Source organism: Leucopleurus acutus (assembly GCF_964270905.1).
Source record: "Leucopleurus acutus genome assembly, chromosome: 4".
NCBI classification, from domain to species: domain Eukaryota; kingdom Metazoa; phylum Chordata; class Mammalia; order Artiodactyla; family Delphinidae; genus Leucopleurus; species Leucopleurus acutus.
Window position 1 is genome coordinate 121,439,930 of NC_139146.1, and position 19,667 is coordinate 121,459,596.

General features: G+C 39.0%; 1 pseudogene across 1 annotated transcript; it reads left to right on the top strand.

Annotated features, from left to right (window-relative positions):
- On the top strand, positions 1-437 carry LOC309961006 (ubiquitin-conjugating enzyme E2 D3-like; annotated as a pseudogene). Its single transcript has one exon. The product of its transcript is annotated as a ubiquitin-conjugating enzyme E2 D3-like (transcript).
- Positions 438-19,667: the final 19,230 nt, after the last annotated feature.

A 19,667-nucleotide genomic window follows, 5' to 3' on the forward strand; every position in this document is an offset into this window, starting at 1 on the left:
ATGGCGCTGAAACGCATTAATAAGGAACTTAGTGATTTGGCCCATGACCCCCCAGCACAATGTTCTGCAGGTCCAGTTGGGGATGATGTTTCATTGACAAGTCACAATTATGGGACTTAATGACAACCCATATCAAGGTGGTGTATTCTTTTTGACAATTCATCTTCCTACAGACTATCCCTTCAAACAAGGTTGCATTTACCATAAGAATTTATCATCAAAATATCAACAGGAATGGCTACATTTGTTTTGATACTCTAAGATCACAGTGGTCACCTGCTTTAACTATTTTTCAAGTTCTTTTATCCATTTGTTCACTGCTGTGTGATCCAAACCCAGATGACCCCCTAATACCAGAGATTGCATGGATCTATAAGACAGACAGAGATAAGTACAACAGAATATCTCAGGAATGGACTCAGAAGTATGCCATGTGATGCTGCCTTAAGGTCAGAATGGCCCACATTACAGCTGGAACAAACTTTAAATTACTGTTCCTTTTTTGATTTTCTTATCCAGCTGCTCCCCTATCAGACCTTGTCTTTTTAAATTTTATTTTTTGTTTACCTCCCTCCATTCATTCACATGTTCATCTGAGAAGACTTAAGCTCTTCCAGCTTTGGACAATAACTGCTTTTAGAAACTGTAAAGTAGTTACAAGACAACAGTGCCCAAGATTCAAAAATTTTTAAAAAATGGAGCATGTATATTATATGGCCAAAGTCTTCACTCTAATTTGGTTATAAGACTAAAACCATTACTCACAGCGCTAACATACTGAAGAAGCATTTGAGGGGGAGGGAGATGGATGCTCAGTTGTCACATCAAAGGAAGCAGCATTATTCTAGCAGCATCCATTCTTGTTTAAGTCTTCCACTGTTAAGAGATTTGAGGTTACATGATATACTTTATGCTCATAACTGATGTGGCTAGAGGATTGGTATTGAATTGATAGGATCAGCAGAACAGAAAATGTGATGTATTGTATGCATGTCAATAAAGGAATGGCCTGTTCTTGTTCTACAGAGAATGGAAATTGGAAGTCAAACACCTTTTATATTCCAAAATGGGGACTCAAACATCTTGTAATTTTCATTTAAATTGTTAGGTGGCTTGAAGCTATTAGTTAATCTATTTTCCAATAATATACTGTTTAATATAGCCCTGAATAAATGATGCAAGTTGTCAATGGATAAGTGATCAACTAATAGCTCTGCTGGTAATTGATTTATTTTTCTTCATTAAAGTTGCACAAACTGATGAAAAAAAAAATACTATCACCTCACAGAAAAAACCCAATACTTGAACAGAAAATTCACAAAACAGTTAACAAGGCTCGTAATCAACATCACTAATAATTTTTTAGATACATTAAGATAACGTGTTTCCTATAAATAAGAACGAAACAATTTTAAGGTGAATATTACTTGTTAGTAAATAAGAGTCAAGTGAAAGAGACATTCTCATATGCTGCAGGTAGGAGTGAAAATTCACACAACCTTTCTGGAAAAAGTCTGGCAATATGCACTGATAACCTTGTCACTATATGTCTAAGAAGCTGTCATAATAAATAAGCTGCAATACTGGCAAAAATTTTATTATTATTATAAATGTTCCTGTTTATAATAGCACTGTTATTTATAAACACATTATTATTTATAACAGCATTATTATTTATAAAAGCAGAAAACTGGGGACAACTTAAATGCCCAAAGTGAGTCTAATTTTAAGTAAATTATGGTACCATGAGATATGGGAGTTCTTTAAAATGTAAACATTTTAACAGTGAGAAATGCTTATGTTAGAAGTGTGTAAGCAAGAGAAATCAAGATCAAATGGCGTAGATAGACTACTCCCAGCCATGTTAAAATAGCCCAGAAAGAGACCAAATTGAAAGGCTCCAAAGTCCTCATAGTGACTACTTCTGTATGTACGACTATGGATGATTTTTTTTTTCCTTCTTTATATGTTGCATACTATCTTTGAAATGGCTATCAATTACTATTTTTGTAATCAAGAAAAGGGGAACTGAAAAAAAAAGGAGTAAAGATGGAGTAAGTTGTGGTTATTTCAAGCAGCTCCCTAAAAGTTGTTGACAACCTGATGACTCCAGGAGGAGTCAGACTATTGAGATGATTCAACCATTGTCTTTGTTCGTAGGTTTCTACGAGAAAGGCTAACAAATACCAAAGCTTCCAGGTAAGAGATACCTGCAAAAATGGAATGCGTGGACATGGGAAGGACTAGAGATGGGCTGAGTAGGATCTAGAAAAGGGTGGTAACGGACTCGCAAAGGGGTTATACTGAAACAGCACCTGCTCCACCTTCAGGATAAAATAGCCAGAAGGGAAAATGAAGCAAGCTCATCAACACAACCAACTGGAAAGACCTGTTTACCTTGCACTGGTACCTTGCTATTTATAATAGTACTTGCAGTCCTTTTCCCATGACCTTTTCTGGCCTCAGCTCATCAGATCAGACGTAGTTAAGATTATAGCCATAAACTCTCATAGCCTGTCTAAATCCTAGAATTATAAGAAGAACATCCACAAATTGTAACAAGTGTGATCATGGGGTTTGTCAGCCATGAAAGCAAACGTCTGATTCTGATTTTCTGTGATAATAACAGTAACAACTACCATTTACTGAGTTCTTCCTAAAAATGCCAGGCCTTGTGATAGTTCCCTTATATATGAAGGGTAACAGAATCTGCCACCCCAAAATATGCCACTTTGGCATAAGGATTATTTTGAACGAAGGCAATTAAGAAGAAGCAGAGGGGGCTTCCCCGGTGGCGCAGTGGTTGAGAGTCCGCCTGCCGATGCAGGGGACGCGGGTTCGTGCCCCGGTCCGGGAGGATCCCACATGCCGCGGAGCGGCTGGGCCCGTGAGCCATGGCCGCTGAGCCTGCGCGTCCGGAGCCTGTGCTCCGCAACGGGAGAGGCCACAACAGTGAGAGGCCCGCGTACCGCAAAAAAAAAAAAAAAGAAGAAGCAGATACAAGAAGAGTTCCTTACCCTCCCCCTATTTGCCTAAAAGCAGGACATAAATATGTAAAAGTGTCTCCTCTCCCCTCTCTACCAGGAAGGACAGCAGTTAATCACTGGAGACAACTCTAGACCCTTACCAGCCCAGAGGAACCTACCTAACAAAACTTAGCTACCACTGGTTTCCCCATATATTTGCCTTCTCACCCCTAGAAACTCAAAGTCCTTTTCCTTTGTCTTGTCACGTCTTTAAATATGTGTTGTTCTAGACTTCCCTGGTGGCACAGTGGTTAAGAATCCGCCTGCCAAATGCAGGGTTCAAGCCCTGGTCCGGGAAGATCCCACATGCCACGGAGCAACTAAGTCCGTGTGTCACAACTACTGAGACTGCACTCTAGACCCTGTGAGCCACAACTACTGAAGCCCATGCACCTAGAGTCTGTGCTCTGCAACAAGAGAAGCCACTGCAATGAGAAGCCCGTGCACCACAACAAAGAGTAGCCCCCCCTCACTGCAACTAGAGAAAGCCCACAAGCAGCAATGAAGACCCAATGCAGCCAAAAATTAATTAATTATTTTTTTAAATGTATTGTTCTTTTAAGATGGTATATAAGGTGAAGTTCTAACCACCTCTTTGAGTCACTCATTTCTGAGTGCTCCCATGTATATGTGTGACGCATATGTTAATAAACTTGCTTTTCTCTTATTAATCTGTCTGTAGTCTAACTTACAAGGTCCCAGCTGGAGAACGCAAGACGGAGAGAGAAAAAGATTTTTTTCTCCCCTACACATATTTAATCCGTCCAACAACCCTGTCATGCAGGTACCATTATTATCCTCATTTACCTGTGAATGTTGAGAGGCTTATAGAGGTTAAACAACCTGCCATGGGCTAAGCTAGTAAATGACAAGGCAAGATGATGGAAATCGACTCCAGGGCTCATACTGTATATGAAAAATTAATAAAAGTTCATAAGTTTCCCTTGTATAAAATATTATTCTTGCTACTCAAACTAAATATCACATCCTGGTCGCTATTATTCACCTTCCTAAACCCTTAACTCATGTGCTTTATCAGGTGCTGAATACAGGTGCACAGTAAACATGTGTTAACTGACATTATGAAAGAATAATATCCATGCTAAAAAGGTAATATCCTGATTTACATGTCTGAATAACTCTTTTATTTTGAAGTAATTACCTGATTCAAACATTCATGATCTTAAATACAAAGAATATTTCCCAGCACTCACTGTGGGTTATAAGCTACTTTATAGTGTCCTCTCTAAAAAAATACACAAGCAAAATAGATCCTTGACCTCAACAATCAACTACCAAACATGGGTGGAACCAGGCAAGTCAGACATTTTACCGTCATGATGAAAGTGGCCATTTATCCCTTCTTTATATAATTTCAACAGAGGTTAAACCCCAAAGCTATGGCTATTTTTTCTCTACTCTCAATTCCTAGGCCAGGAGGTCACGTACCTAGTACAACAGCCAAAATTAATCAAAATAAAGAGTGCTGCTGAGCTCAGGTATTTCATAGGAAAATCAGGGATCAATCTCAAGCATCTGGTACAAATTTCTAGGTTTTTGATCTGACCATTTCTAGCTACTATGCCTGGGACATTTAAGTGCTCAACAAATATCAGCTATTGTGTTGTTATTATTAGTTATGATTATTAATAACATCTGTTACATATAACCCAAAAAAATAACTGTCAGTATCAAAAATAAATAAATTCTTCTTTGCTCCTGCTTCCAATTTTCTGATTTGCTTTTCAAAGACTTTTGTTAGTAAAATTTAGTGATTTCTTTCAAATGCTAAAGTCATGCAATTCCATAATGAAAGGAGACCACCATTATGAAACAGTCCTCCTCTTCTCTTGAAGGAAATGAAGTCAGCTACTTCCACTATGTATGTAAAGTAATTTTGATACTGTTAAACTGCAGTGATCAAGTTCTGACAACTACTCTTGTGGGAACACCCAATGTCTGATGCAGCAGAGCTCCTGGGAAAGGAGGTGGTACAGGTAATGAAGCCCAGGAAATGTTTGGTCATTTGTTAGGTTCAGGTTATTCTTTTCTTAGCTGCTCTACATACGTGGTGAGAGCAAGAAACTAAGTTCCAACAGGAAATATCCATATGGTGAGCAATCTCTAAAACAATGAGAGAGGGAGTTTGTTTTTGGCATTTGGAAGAAGTTATTTTGACAGAGTTGATTCGATGTAGGAAAAACGGCACCTACACTTGCAGTGCATGAAGGAGGTTACACCTACATTCCAATACTGTGAAAGTCTCAAAGTGAAAAACAAGTCTTTAGAGTGGAGGTAGATGCTTTAAAGAGAAGGAGAGGGATTGAAACTAAAAGGAGCACATGAATGGAGGGTAGGAGCCTATTAGTAGAAAATTCCAAAATAGACTGAGATGCCTGGTACATTGGCAACTTTTTCCTTCTCTAGGGATCAATTAAGACTAATAGATTATGCCCATAATTATAAATAAAGTAAGCCAAGGTCACTAGGTTCTTTTCATAGGTTGTATCTGTTCTGAGGGACAATGAAAACATCTCTAAGCCTCCCTGTCAGTGCCTTTATTGTCTAGTTTCCTACCCCTTTAACTCCCAAATGAAGCAAAAGAAAATTGTAATTGGATTTCACCTTGGGCTCCATAATATTGGATTGGTGGCTCAGTGAAGTCTGAATAGATTCAGCAACTCCTCTGCTGTCTGTCCACAAATACCAAGGAAGGAATGGTAGCTTTGTGACCTAAGACCATCTATCTACAAGATGGTCTTATATGTAGTTATCTTGTTCTCTCTCCATCATGGTATAACAATTGTGTTAGAGTTAATGGCATATTATTTAGCTGTTGGTTGCAAGATCCAGACTAAAGACAAGGACTGTGTATCACCCTGAAATCCTGGACTTGCAGCTGATGCAGTAGCTGGATATGATTTTGAGGAATAAGTGAGTGGGTTTATATATGGAAAGAGGGTGTGAATGAACGTGAGTAGTCAAAAAGGTACTGGAGACATCTATTCATTCTGCCCAGCATTCATTCTCCTCCTGTCATAGTAAAATAGCATGTCATTTCTTTTGGGGAAATACCCCACCTCATGATTCTCAGCCATGCAGTTTGACCTAAACTTCTGTTTCAGCAATGTATCCCGAGTAGCTTAAACCAATCAGCTAAATCAGGGTTTCAACCTTGGAACTATTGACATTTGGGGCTCTATGTTATGGGGGGCTGTCCTGTGTATTGTAGAATATTTAGGAGTATCGCTGGGCTCCACCCACTAGATGCCTTTATGATACCCTACAGTTAAGATAACCAAAAATATTTCTAGGCATTGCCAAATGTCCCCTGAGGGGGAGAGGGAAGAGGGAAAAAATCACCCCTCATAGAGAACCACTGAGCTAAACTCACCCCTCATTTTACTAATCAGGGTTCTTGATTTCAAAAAATTAATAACATTGGGTTTCTCTGGCGGCGCAGTCGTTGAGAGTCCGCCTGCTGATCCAGGGAACACGGGTTCGTGCCCTGGTCCAGGAAGATCCCACATGCCGCGGAGCGCCTGGGCCCGTGAGCCATGGCCGCTGAGCCTGCGCGTCTGGAGCCTGTGCTCCACAACGGGAGGGGCCACAACAGTGAGAGGCCCGCATACCGGAAAAAAAAAAAAAATTAATAACAGGTATACCTGATTTAGTATTTATTATACATGAGGAATTGCTCAAATAATCCTCAGCAGCTCCATGATATCGTGTACTAGTTAGGGTAAAGATAAGATTTATATAACAAAGAGATCCCAAAATGCAATGGCTTAGAGAACAAGGACATTTCTCTCATATTCAATGGTCTTGATGTAAGTAGCACATGTTGGTCGAATTCTACAGTCATTTAAGAACCCAAGCCCCTTCCATTTTGTTGTCTATTTGGTCCACATTATCATTGTCTACATGGCCAAATCTGGATGGCCATCACATCAGGGTTCCACCCACCAAGAAAAGGAAAAGGTAATGGAGGAAGTATACACAATGCCTTTCAAGGTTCAGATGTGAAAGTGGTACACATTACTGTCATACATTCCATTGGCAAGAACTTAACTGCATCCCCACACTTAATTATAAGTCAACCAGCAAATATGGCCTTGCTGCACTGTCATGTTCTCAGCTACAACACAACTGTGGATTGAATGTGTTCCCCAAAATTCATGTTGAATCCCTAATCCTTACTGTGATATTATTTGGAGGTAGGGCCTTTGGGAGGTATTTAGGTCATGATGGTGGAGCCCTCAAGAATGAGATTAGTGCCCTTATGAGAAACAGGAGACATGATCTCTTTCTCTGTCATGTGAGGACAGAGCAAAAGGTGACCATCTGTAAACCAGGAAATGGGCACTCACTAAGAATCTGACAATGCTGGCACCCTGATCTTGGACTTCCAGCCTCCAGAAATGTGAGAAATAAACGTTCATTGTTTAAGCCACCCAGTCTTTGGTATTCTGTTATAGCAGCTTGAACTGACTTAAAAAATACCCTAGCTTTGAAAGAAGGGGAAATAATTTTGGCAGAAAACTAGCAGTCTCTACATATTACCATGTTACAAATGAGGAAAGCAAGGTACAGAGCTAAGGTAACTTGCCCAATGCCATATGGCTTGCAAGTGGGACTGGAACACAAGCAGATAATTCCAGAGCCCATGATCTTAAACACTATATCACTACTTTTCAAATCTCTGAATGATAACCTAAAATAAGAAAAGCACTTTACTTAGCAACTTAGTACACATATGTGTATATCTGTACACGTTACATGTGTGTATGTTTCATGAAACAATCCCTACCCTTACCACAGTCAATGAACACTAATGTTTCTATTCGATTCTATACTATTCCATTTTTTAAATGTTGGTCATACCCACTAAATTGATTTCATAACCCTCCAATGTACTGTAATTAACAGTATGAAAACAGTACACTACACTCAATTCTAGTAGGAGAATTAGAATTTGTTGGAAGGCCATTGGAGTGCTCATGGTATGAACTGTATGAATAAGAAGGCTAGAAAATAAGATTCAGAAAACAGGTAGGTCCAAGGACTTCAGGAAACCCAGAATCACAGCTAAAATCTTGTCATGGGAAGGGTCTGTTAAGATGCACCTGACACCACTGTTGATGTTACTTCCATCTCTGCCTCTGGACACTGGATGCATGACACTGTCACTGAAATCAATGCCAAGCCAGCCTGGCTTCTGTGTCTCTCTCACTCCAGATTCAATATCCCAGGAGGAAGCATCCAGTTGGCATATTTTGGCCACATGCTTATGCCCAGGCTCTTGGGATCAGGTAGAGCAAGAACCTGGCTTTTCAGCTCACAAAACCACAGAAATGAGGTGAGATTCTGGGCAGTCCAAAAATGAACAAACAAAAAGGCAAATGTCCAATATACTCATAAACCACTAGAAGAAGCATATATTGGTACAGCCACTTGGAGAGCAATTTGTCATTATGTTGTAGAACTAATATATGTATTCTATGATGCAGAAATTCCATTTCTAGGCACAGAGTCTGGATTGAAATTCCCACACAATGTGCATAAAGAGACATGTTTAAGTATGTTCACTGAAGCATTATCTATAATAATGAAAACTGGAAACAAGTTAAATGTTTATCATTTTAAAAATGGACAAGACTGGGTCTTGCTCATCTTTAAATCCTAGCACTAAGCACTGCTGACAGATTATCAGAATCAAATAAATATTTATTGAAATGAACAACAGTTGAATGAACTGCCAATAAGAAATTTTCCAGTGAGTGATATGCAGGGCTGGACCGAAATATTCACAGATCCTTTAGAAGAAAGCATCATATGGTGCAAAAAAAAATGTATGTTTTAGGTTATGAAAAAGCTTGGTATGACACCAAGTTCTGCTTGTGCAACCTAGGACAAGGTGTTTAACCCCTGGGCCTCAATTTCCTTGTCTATAAATAAGAGGATTAATGGGATAAGGGATCCTGGATATGTAGTGTAGGGCTTCCCAACCATTGGGTGCAATGCTGCACTGTGACTAAATGATGCACATGGCAAGGAGGTGATCCCTCAGCCTTTGGGTTGCCTAGAGCCCCTGGGCCAGTCACCTCTGGCCTTGAGCAACCTCATTCATCTTTTACTCCAGGATAAAAAATTATAATTTTCTACATGTGCCATGACATGAAAACTGTTCAGAAGCACTAGCACCTTGCAGTCCCTGGCTCATAGAATACATTCAGTGAATGTTGGTTCCCACCACTTTCTGATGGAATGTGAGGCTCTCTCAGGATTTATTATCTACCAGAGTCATATGAGATCTAAAATGATGTGGGTCTTGCCAGATCTCCTGGAAGTGGCACTCCTAAAAGTCACAAAGGATTTAAGAATGGTCTCAATATGTTCTTCATACAGAAGACCACCTGGGAACTGTCCAAATATACAGAACAAAAGTCACGGGGTCTAGAGTGAGCCAAATGAGGGAAGGCAAAGAAATGTCCTTCAATCTTACCTCTTAAATTTCACCTTGACTCAGACCATCTTTTTTCCTACTCTGTCTCAAGAAGATCTTATCTGTCTTGTATGTTATCACACTAAAGGTGATGAGAAGGAACACTTTTCTATTCTGGGTGTTTCCTTCTGCCCCCTTATTCACTCCACCCCAAGGGAAGAGGAGCTAACTGATAAGTTTGGAGGGAGAAAGTGGGCACATGTGGCCCAATTTCTTCACTCTTTCTTCCCCTTGGAAGCTAACATCCTAGAGAAACCATATGTTTTTAACTCGGCACACAGTACACTTATTGGAAATCACCCTGCTGCCCAGAAGGCCTGCTGTGGCCCAGGGCTGCCAGTAATGAAATGAGGAAATCTGTCTCATTCCAAATTCCTACTTGCCCCATACCAGCCATATTCTCTGATATGAGCTTTCTCAATAGGTCATACAGGCAGCCAGGCCAAACTGGACCAAGCAGATGGCTTAACAGCACAGGTTTCTGGAAAAGGTTGTATTTTGAATTCACACAGATCTAAAATTGCATCTCAGTTCCACTCCTTGAAAAGCTGTGTCACCTTGGGGAAGTTACATATCCTTCATCTAGCTCCCTGATTCCTTCAAAACTAAAATAAGGATTTGAAAATAGGCCAGTTAAACATACACCTACTATACAACCTAGTCATTCCTCTCCTTGAAGTATCCACCCAAGAGAAATTAAAACATATGTCCATACAATGCTCAGAGCAGCTTCATTTGTAAGCACTCAACTGGAAACAACGCACATGTTTATCAATGAGTTCATGGATAAACAAAGTGGTACATTCATACAATAGAATACCACTCAGCAATAAAAAGGAACATATACGCAACAACATGGATAACTCTTAAAATAATTATGCTGATCAAAAGAAGCCAGACTAAAAAAAAAGTACATATTGTATTTTTGCATTTATATAAAATTTTCAAAATTACAAATCAATCTATAGTACCAGGAAGCAGCTAGATCAGTGGTTCCCTGGGGGAGGCAGGGGATGGGAGAAGAGCAATGAGAAAGGATGAATTAAGAAGGGTACAAGAAAACTCTTGAGGGGATGGATATGTTCATTATCTTAATTGTTATGATGATCCTACAGGTGTCAAAGCTCATCAAATTGTACTTTAAATATGTGCAGTTCATGGTATAGCCAATGACACCCCAATAAAACTGGGGGAAAAAATGTGTGTCAAAGCATATATAGGGAAGAAACAGCAGGAATCAAATCCCCTAATCACTCTCCAAAAGTGGCACGTTTTCAATCAGCTATACTTCAGTAAAAAAAAATTTTTTTTAATCAAAAAACTTCTGGCCAGGCTCACCAAGAAGAAAAGAGAGAGGACCCAAACAAATAAAATAAGAAATAAAAGGTGAAAAATAACAATCAATACCACAGAAATATAAAAAATCATAAGAAAATACTATGAACAGTTATATGCCAACAAAATGGACAACCAAGAAGAAATGGACAGGTTTCTAGAAACATACAGCCCACCAAAATTGAATCAAGAAGAAATAGATAATCTGAACACACCAATCACTAGAAGTGATATAGAATCTGTAATTTTAAAACTCCCTACAAACAAAAGCCCAGGACCAGATGGCTTCACAGGCAAATTCTACCAAACATACAGAGAAGAACTTACACCTAACCTTCTCAAACTCTTCCAAAATATTGAAGAGGAGGGAGCACTCCCTAAGTCATTCTATAAAGCTATCATCACCCTAATACTAAAACCAGACAAAGACACTACCAAAAAAGAAAAGTACACACCAATATCTTTGAGGAATATCAATGCAAAAATCCTCAACAAAATATTAGTAAACATGAGGACATGGGGAGGGGGAAGGGTAAGCTGGGACAAAGTGAGAGAGTGGCATGGACATATATACACTACCAAACATAAAACCGATAGCTAGTGGGAAGCAGCCACATAGCACAGGGAGATCAGCTCAGTGCCTTGTGACCACCTAGAGGGGCAGGATAGGGAGGGTGAGAGGGAGGGAGACACAAGAGGGAAGAGAATGGGGATATATGTATATGTATAGCTGATTCACTTTATTATAAAGCAGAAACTAACACACCATTGTAAAGCAATTATACTCCAATAAAGATGTTAAAAAATAAAAAAAATTAGCAAACAGAATCCAACCACACATAAAAAGGATCATATGCCACGACCAAGTTGGATTCATTCCAAGGTCACAAGGATGGTTCAAAATATGCAAATCAATCAATGTGATACACCACATCAACAAAAGAAAAGACAAAAACTACATGATCATCTCAATAAAAAATAAAAAAAAAACTTTTGAAAAAGTTCAAAATCCATTCATAATAAAAACTCTCACAAAAGTGGGTACAGCAGGAACATATCTCAACAAAATAAAAATCATTTATGACAAACCCACAGCCAACGTAATACTCAATGGTGAAAAGCTGAAAGCCTTCCCACTAAATTCTGGAACAAGACAAGGATGCCCACTCTCACCACTTCTATTCAACATAACATTGGAAGTCCTAGTCACATTTATCAGATAAGAAAAAGAAATAAAAGGTATCTGAGTTGGAAGAGAAGAGGTAGAACTGTCATTATATGCAGATGACATGATACTCTATTTAGAAAACCAAAATTATTGGTTTTAAAATTATTAGAACTGATAAATGAATTCAGAAAGGTAGCAGGATACAAAATTAATATACAAAAATCTGTTGCAGGGCTTCCCTGGTGGCGCAGTGGTTGAGAGTCCGCCTGCTGATGCAGGGGACGTGGGTTCGTGCCCCGGTCCGGGAAGATCCCGCATGCCGCGGAGCGGCTGGGCCCGTGAGCCATGGCCGCAGAGCCTGTGCGTCTGGAGCCTGTGCTCCGCAACTGGAGAGGCCACCAGAGTGAGAGGCCTGCGTACCGCAAAAAAAAAAAAAAAAAAAAAAAAAAAAAATCTGTTGCATTTCTTTACACTAACAATGAAATATCAGAAAGTTTTAAAAATCCTATTTAAAAATCACATCAAAAAAAAAAAATACCTAAGAATAAATGTAACCAAGGAGTTGAAAGATTTATATGCTGAGAATTATAAAACACTGATAAGTGAAACTAAAGATGATTCAAAGAAATGGAAAGATATCCCATGCTCTTGGATTGGAAGAATTAACATTGTTAAAATGGCCATACTATCCAAAGCAAGATACAGATTTAATGCGATCCCTATCAAATTACCCATGACATTTTTCACAACTAGAACAAATAATCGTAAAATTTATATGGAACAACAAAAGACCCAGAATTGCCAAAGCAATCCTGAGGAAAAAGAAAAAACACTGGAGGCATAACCCTCCCAGACTTCAGACAATACTACAAAGCTAAAGTAATCAAAAAAGCATGGTATTGGCACAATGACAAACATATAGATCGCTGGAACAGAATAGAGAGCCCAGAAATAAACCCACACACCTATGGTTAACTAATCTTTGACAAAGGAGGCAAGAATATACAATGGAAAAAAGACAGTCTCTTCAGCAAGTGGTGTTTGGAAAGCTGGATAGCCACATGAAATCAATGAGAGAACACTCCCTCACACCATATCCCAAAATAAAATTGAAATGGCTTAAAGACTTAAATATAAGACATGACTCTATAAAACTCCTAGAAGAGAACATAGGCAAAACATTCTCTGACATAAATCATAGCAATATTTTCTTAGATCAGTCTCCCAAAGCAAAAGAAATAAAAGAAAAAGTAAACAAATGGGACCTAATTAAACTTATAAGCTTTTGCACAGCAAAGGAAACCATAAACAAAACAAAAAGACAACCTATGGACTGGGAGAAAAAATTTGCAACAGTGTGACCAACAATGGATTAACTTCCAAAATATACAAACAGCTCATACAGCTGAATATCAAAAACAAAACAACAACAACAAAAAAACCCCAAACAACCCAATCAAAAAAATGGGCAGAAGACCGAAACAGAAATTTCTCCAAAGAAGACATACAGATGGCCAACAGGCACATGAAAAGATGCTCAACATCATTAATTATTAAAGAAATGCAAATCAAATCAAAATACAGTGAGGTATCACCATCATTGTAGTCACAAAGGCCATCATTAAAAAGTCAACAAATAACAGATGCTGGAGAGGGTGTGGAGAAGAGGGAACACTCCTACACTGTTGGTAGGAATGTAAATTGGTACAGCCACTATGGAAAACAGTATGGAGGTTCCTTTAAAAACTAGAAATAGAGTTACCATATGATCCAGCAATCCCACTCCTGGCCATATATCCAGAAAAGATGAAAACACTAATTTGAAAAGATACATGCACCTCAATGTTCATAGCAGCACTATTTACAATAGCTAAGAAATGAAAGCAACCTAAGTGTCTATCAACAGATGAATGGATAAAGAACATGTGGTATATATATACATTGAATATTACTCAGCCATAAAAAAGAATGAAGTACTGCCATTTGCAGCAACATGGATGGACCTAGGGATTATGATATTAAGTGAAGTAAGTCAAAGACAAATATTATATGATATCACATATATGTGGACTCTAAATAATATTACAAATGACCTTATTTACAAAGCAGAAACAGACTCACAGACATAGAAAGCAAATTTATGGTTACCAAAGGGGAAAGGAGGGGAGGGATAAATTAGGGTTTGGGATTAACAGATACACACTACTGTATATAAAGCAGATAAACAACGAAGACCTACGGTATAGCAGAGGGAACTATATTCAATATCTTGTAATAACCTATAATGGAAAATAATCTGAAAAAAATATATATGTATATATAACTGAGTCACTTTGCTGTACACCTGAAACTAACACAACATTGTAAGTCAACTATACTTCAATTAAAAAAAGAAATTGTACTAGATGTACAATGGAATACTACACAGCAGTGAAAATGAACAAATTGCAGCTGCATGCAACAATGTGGAACCATCTCACAGACACGATTGTTGAGCAAAACTAAAGAGACACTAAAGAGTACATACTGTATGACTCCACTTATATAAAGTTCAAAAACAGGTTAAACTACACTAGTCCCTGGTGGTCTAGTGGCTAGGATTCAGCACTCTCACCACCGAGGCCTGGATTTGACTCCCAGTCAGGAAACAGATCCTACTTCAAGCCGCCGCAAAATACCAAAACCACATTAGAAAACACAACAGCACTGAAGTCTTTCACAAAACAAAAAAATGAAAGTTTCAGAAGGAAAAAAGTATTAACTGGGAGGGGGCATGAGGGAGACTGCTAGGTGCTGGGAATGTTCTATATCTTGATCTGGATGGTGGTTACATGAGTGTACACATATGTAAAAATCTAGGGCTTCCCTGGTGGCACAGTGGTTAAGAATATGCCTGCCAACGCAGGGGACACAGGTTCCAGCCCTGGTCCGGGAAGATCCCACATGCCGTGGAGCAACTAAGCCCATGCACCACAACTACTGAGCCCGTGTGCCACAACTACTGAAGCCCACGCACCTAGAGTCCACGCTCCACAACAAGAGAAGCCACCGCAATGAGAAACCCGCGCACTGCAACAGAGTAGCATCAGCTCGCTGCAACTAGAGAAAGCCCACACACAGCAATGAAGACCCAACACAGCCAAAAATAATAAATAAATAAATTTATTTTTAAAAAAATCACTTAAGATTTGTGCACTTCATGTATGTTATACTTCGATTTAAATTTTTAACTTAAAAAATTTTGTTTAAAGCATTAGATACACTGATTTTAAAAAGTGGTACCTTGGGACTTCCCTGAGTCCAGTGGTTAAGAGTACACGCTTCAGATGCAGGGGGCACGGGTTCTATCCCTGGTCAGGGAACTAGGATCCCACATTTGGGGCATGGCAATGGTACCTTCTCAACAATTTTTAAGGTAATACATTCATTCACTCAACAAATACTGATAGAGTAGCTACTATGGGTAGATACTATTATAGACAGTAGAGCCACCACAGAGAAATAATATAGGCAAATAAATAAGTAAGCAAATAAATAATTGCAGATACTGAGTGCTATAAAGGAATTAAAGCAGAACGCTATCATTGTAAGTGAGTAAAAGGAAAGGCCAATTTATCTAGGGTGGTCACAGGAGGCCTCCCTCAGGAGATGTCATTTGAGCTAAGTCCTAAATAACTAGGAGACATCACTATGAAAATCTGAGGGAAGAGAATTTGGGGAAAAGTAAACAGTAAGGTCAAAGGTTCCAAGGCAGAAACAAGTCTGATATGTCAGAGAACAAGAAGTAGGTTAATGTGCTTGCATCCAGTAGGGCTGGATGATGAGTGGGAGAAATGAGGTCAAAGAGGAAGGCAAGTGTCAGATAATATAGAGCCTCATGGGCCATGGGAAAGGATGTTACTTAGGGGAGGGACATGATCTTTTTGGCAATGACACGGTTGCCTTTTTTTTCGGTACTTGGGCCTCTTACTGTTGTGGCCTCTCCCGTTGCGGAGCACAGGCTCCAGACGCGCAGGCTCAGCGGCCATGGCTCACGGGCCCAGCCGCTCCGCGGCATGTGGGATCTTCCCGGACCAGGGCACGAACCCGTGTCCCCTGCATCGACAGGCGGACTCTCAACCACTGCACCACCAGGGAAGCCCGATACGGTTGCCATTTTTTAAAGATTGCTATGGCAGCTGAGCATAGACTACAGTAGGAAGGCAAGAATGGAAGCAACGAGGTCAGTTAAGCAGCTTTCTCCATATTCCAAACAAGAGACAATGGAGTTTCAGACAAGGGTGATAGAGGTGGAGAAAGAAGTAGTACATTTGGAACATATTCTGAAGGTAGAGCTAACAAGAGTTACTGATGCATTGGACTGGGAGGGAAGAGGAGATGAGGAACACAGAGGAGTCACAGATGATTCCTAGGCTTCTGAACTACACAAAGGAATGGAAATGGTGCCATTTACTGGAACAGAAAAGAAGATAATTGTTCTTAAGACTCTGATGAAAAGACGTTAGAGAAACTGAGTGAAAACAAGACGTACTTAGAGACTAAGGTACTTAGAGACTGTGAGAAAAAGGAGAAGCCTTTGTTTCCTCCTCCATATTTGCTGCCCTGTCAACTGTCGGCATAAGTTCTGCTTCATCAAAGCCCTGACCCAGTTCTGTCCCTAGACTTTCCTCCCCTGATGCTAGAACTCTGCTCTGCTCTGTTCTTGCCCTTTCTTCCTTGCAGGGCTGTTGTGAGGACTGCAGGGTATGAACAGAACACCTAAAATAATTTTTGCATCTAAGTTCTTATTAAATTTTTTTTTCTCTTTCCTCTCCTGCCTTCTGTCTTCCTCCTCTGACCCTGATTAACTGTTTTCACTGAAGAAATTTCATTGAGGAACCTTCGTCAACTGAAAAAAAATAAAGATTCTCTCCAAAAATTTCAATTATTTACTATTAAATTTCTATGCCAGAATATTTTTCATTAAAAATAAAATGTAGTATGCAATTCACTTAGGATTTAGGTATCTAGTCCATTTCTTCCCCTGAAGTTCTGCCTCTTCTGCACTGCCAACCAAAGTTTCAGAATGTTCAGTAACCCTCCTCTTTTGTTCTACGTACGCCCCATGGATGAGCTTAAAGATATCTACGGTTTCGCCTTTCATCTCTACACAATCTCCTTCCTGAGCAGCACACCTGTAAAGCCCACTACTACTGGCAATCTCCACTCAAATGTCTCCCAAGAACTTCAGACACCAACATATCTAAGACTAAATGTATCTCCTACACACCCAAGACAATTCTTCCTTTCCCAAGCTCACAATCTGGAAGTCATCCTAAATTCTCATATTCTTTGACTCAGACACATCCAATCAACGACATCATCCTATGGTTTCTACTTCTTCCATGACTCCTGAGCCAGACCTGTATTATCTATCCCACCATTATTTCCTTAAGTTACGCTGTTCATCACGCCTGGACTATTGTGAGAGCCTTTAACATAAAAAGATAGAAATAAAAGTAAACAAACAAACAAACAAAAACAGTGTTGAGGAAATGCGTAGAATGCTGGGAGAAAAAATCTGTTTTGTGTTCTCAGAGAGATAAGAGAAGATAAGCCATTATGAATAAAACACGTTACTTATTTATTTATTTATTTATTTATTTATTTATTTATTTTTGCGTTATGCGGGCCTCTCACTGTTGTGGCCTCTCCCGTTGCGGAGCACAGGCTCCGGACGCGCAGGCTCAGCGGCCACGGCTCACGGGCCCAGCCGCTCCGCGGCATGTGGGATCTTCCCGGACCGGGGCACGAACCCGTGTCCCCTGCATCGGCAGGTGGACTCTCAACCACTGCGCCACCAGGGAAGGCCCCAGGTTACTTTTTTAAAAGGAGAGAGGCAAGCCTTCAGACGGAAAAAAATATGATAGCAGAAATGAGAACCTTATAATGGTTAGAAGATAAACCAGAGTTTCTCTCAGAAATTGGAGCAAAAGACAAAGGGATGAAAAACAGGGGAAAAAAGATTTAAAAATTAGAAGGCCAGTACAGAAGGTATAGTATATGAATAACAGTAATCTAAAAAGTATATAGAAAATGAAAAGATGGAAAGATCCATGAAATAATTTAAAGTAATTTCCCAGAACTGAGGTACATGAATTTCTGAGAGAAACTCTGTTTTATCTTCTAACATTTATAGGGTTCTCATTTCAGCTACCACATTTATTTTACTCTCAGAGTATGCCATAGTTTCCAGAGAGGGGAAAAAAAAAAAAAAGCAGGTCTCAAGGAAAGGATCCAGAGTAAAAATGGCTTTAGGAATGTTCACTAACAATACAAAAAACTAAAAAGAATAAACAAGGCCTTCAAAATGTTAGAGGAACATATGTTCAACCTAGAATTCCATACCCAGCCAATCTATCAATGAAGTCTGAGAGTCAAATAAAGACTTTGGACAATAAGACCTCAAAAATTTTTCCTCACATATACCCTTTCTCAGGTAACTATTGGAGGATATGCTCTACTATGATAAAGGAATAAAGCAAGAAAGAGGGTGATTAGACATATGAGAAACAGAAGTACCTACACTAAAGAGTGTGAAGTGGATTCCCAAGATGGTAATGTAGAAATCACAGGACAGCTAGTTCTGAGTGAAGAAATAAACAGTTCAGGTTAGAGCAAGTCTTCTCAGAGGACTTCCTAGGAAGATGAAATGATAGAATATATAGAAATGTTTTGAGAACACTGACACCTGGCAAAGAGCTTGGGGTTGATTTAGCAATAAATACATTGAAAACTAAGCAATTACTAATTTGATTACTAAATACTGCACACATACACATATGTAAGTGGCAGGAATGGGAAAATAATCATAGTTTACTACATGGTTCAGCTGTGAAGAGTTTACACATAATAATGTCAACACTTAATATTGAGCTAGGGGACTTCCCTGGCGGTCCAGTGTTTAAGACTCCGTGCCCCCAATGCAGGGGGCACAGGTTTTATCCCTGGTTGGGGAACTAAGATCCCACATGCTGCATGCCATGGTTATATATATATATATATATAAAATAATTTTGCTTTGATCTATATATATATACCTTTATATATAGATAGATCTAAGCAAAATTATAATCTCTATTTAGAGGGAGATGGAAATGTTATGTATGTGTGGTGAGGATGGAGGAAAGAAAAGAAACAAAATGCTATCTTCAACATTGGGAAGTCAATAGATTATGCCTAAAAAGTCATAATTATGCCTAAAAAGGAAAAACCAAGAAGTAAAAAAAAAAAAAAAAAAAAGAAGTAGCAAAATAAAAGTGTTATTTAGAGACATGGAGGTAAAAAACAAAATAGGTGAAACAGGTAAAATTAGTTGCCTCTGAGAAGTGGAAATGAGTGTTGGGGATACACAGAACTACTGCTTTTGAAAACAAATCTCTATTTTACCCTTTAAAATACATTTAAAACTGATAATTTTTTTAAAGAGAAATGAACTGAGTTCCATTGAAATTAAGAAATTTTCTCAAGGATACATAATGAATCAGGGAAAGGAGGGAGGGGACTAGAATTCAGACCTGTTAACTAAAACCTAGAGTTTTGTTTCTACCACTGTCTTACATATCTGATTTTTAAGAAATTAAAACTTACTAAT